Raw genomic sequence first — 2,655 nt, forward strand, 5'->3', positions numbered from 1 at the left:
CTCATATTAGTGTTTAATTCATAACGTTAATAACCTACCAGGCAGAATTAAGCTAGCAACGTTAGCTATAATAATGACGTAGGCCTATGTTAACACATTAGCTTAAGTGAGTCTACGTATAGTCTATAGGACCTATTCGAAAAGCTAAATGTTAGCTTAACTTTTAGCAGCAGCGGCTACTAATATAGAGTTATAGGCTATGTGGCTAGCCTATAGCTCATGTGACTTAGGCCCACTGCTTCATTCAGCGGAACTTGAAGGCAGCATGGTAAACTATTTACTACTGCCAGATTATGTGATTGACTGCCTTCACATATATCCATTCAGTATGCTTAGCCTACATGCTAGCCTATCTAAAGCTAGCTGTACTGAGCGGTTGTTGTTTTTGTCTTTGCAGGTGTGTAGCGGACAGTTTGGGAGAAGTGGTGCGGCAAACGGAACCAAACGGCCCGAGAGAGAGAGAGAGAGAGAGGAACGGAAACTGTTTGGTACAAATGATGAAACTCGGAGCCATGTCCGGTTGGAAGCAGCAGCTAATGTGAGGGAGAGACACATAAATGCCTTTTAGAAAGACATACATTAAAGGGAGACAGTCACGCCTTCTCTCACGCGCCCAAAGTTTTCAATGTGTTGTGTTTTTCGTCCTTATTTGCGGGTTTCTTTGTGTAGATAAACTCGCCGTGGTTAAGCCAGGTTTGAACCATACATGTCGCTGTACAGTTGGCCCGGGTGTTCAGAGCGCTTAACGTTACATGAGATACTTTTTTAGAAAAGCTTTTTTAACGACTGTCGTCAGGAAAAAACGCGTTGAACATGGTCCCTTATAGGACTAAAATCTAGGAGATTTTGCTCACGTTAGTTTAATTTATATTTTTTTAGGTGAGATACGAGAATTACAACAAAGGAAATTGGATTCATTAATATGTTTTGTTACATTATTAGGAATACTATCAGCAGCAACGGCTACCAAAAGCAACAACGGCAATAATAGGCAATTACTACTACTGTGCTACTACTACTACTACTACTACTAATAATAATAATATCAATAATTATAATATTCTATAGTAATAGGCCTGCTCGATCGGTGAAAATAAAACTGAAATATTATCATATTCTGGAATGTTTTTCCGACTGGGATACAGTTAGCCAAAAATGAGGAAAATACTACTACGAACAGTAATTATAATAATAAGTATTATTATTATAATGATAATAATGATAATAGTGTTATAGTTTTACGGTTTCCCAATTACATCGGGTTGATAGTAAGAAAGTGCTGGTTTTTAAAAATATTTTATAACGGACCGCGTTTTAAGCCGCGGGAAATCCGAGCGGTGGAGCTGATATTATGCTGCAGTGGAAACAGTTAAGAGCTGCTGAAGGAACTCCAGGAATCTCAGAAACTTCAGAGATTATCGACAATTAAAGCTGAAGGAGTCAGACTGCTGCTTTATAGCTTTATGGCGCGGCGCGCACGCGCGTGTGTCTGTGTGTGTGTGCGTGTGTACGTGTGTGAGACCTCAGGACTTTTATGGCTTTATGGCCGTTTATGACTCCTTGTAAAGTCCGAGGAATGGCGACGAAGTGAAAAACAGGCCCGCAGCAAACAGCAGATGAACACATGTGCTGTGCTGCACACAAGGAACGCGCGTGCACACACACATGCACACGATCACTGTACAGTTCATCTGTGGTTCATTTCAGCCGCTGCAATGCTCAAAGCGCGGCAATTCACTCAGTAAAAAGCGTTGTGAAAAAATTAACTGTCTATGAAATTAAACATTCGCGATTTATTTCACTGACTCACTTTAAAAAAATATATATTTCTTTTTTTATAGACTCGGAACTTCATTTCAAGGCAAGTAAGATGGACCATGTTTTAAACATCCCTTCAGGTCTGAATCCTGCTATAAGATTTAAAAAAAAAACCGCATGTCTATTTCTAATTTTATATTTTCGTCACATGCATACGACACAATACTCTTATATTTTATTCATTATTATTTTATCCTCGAACCCATTTAAAAACTCCACAGCACGTAAAAGATAATCAGACTTTCATCAGCAGGTGATGGAGGAATTGTTTTTTTTAATTGCATAATTCGTATGTTCCACTGTGGATTCTGTTCCACAGTTTAAATATTTTAAAACAGACTGTGCTGTACATTAGCAGCTGGATTCACCGTTGGTTCGTGTTAGAGGAAGAGAGAAATTAGGACTTTACCTCTGTCTCGCTTTACAGCCTGTATAGTTCTAGCTCAGGAAACAGCTTGTGTGTGTTTGTTCGCTGACCGAACTCTCCTGCGCGAGTTAATAACAAACCGAGAGAAACCGCTTCACTGGTGCTTTGTGTGTGTGTGTGTGTGTGTGTGTTTTCCAGTGTAAGATCGTTTCAGGGCAGCGCGAGCCGGCTGGCTGCGTCCTTCACGGCGCCGTGAGCTCGTGCTCTGGGTCAGCTCACCGAACTGTTACCGGTGGACGCAAGCCCTCGGCCACGCCAAGGGGGCCCGGGGACGAGTTAAAGATTAACGGACGGATGGATGCAGCATCACGGGGAGGGCTGCTTGTTTTGCTCTAAAATTTAAAAAAAGTTTAGACGTCTGCTAAATAAGGAACACGCGCACATGCAGGTGCACGTCATCACACACGTTA

The sequence above is a fragment of the Anarrhichthys ocellatus genome, unplaced genomic scaffold (assembly GCF_004355925.1).
Source record: "Anarrhichthys ocellatus isolate YVR2014 unplaced genomic scaffold, GSC_Weel_1.0 scaffold1466, whole genome shotgun sequence".
Taxonomy (NCBI): Eukaryota; Metazoa; Chordata; class Actinopteri; order Perciformes; family Anarhichadidae; genus Anarrhichthys; species Anarrhichthys ocellatus.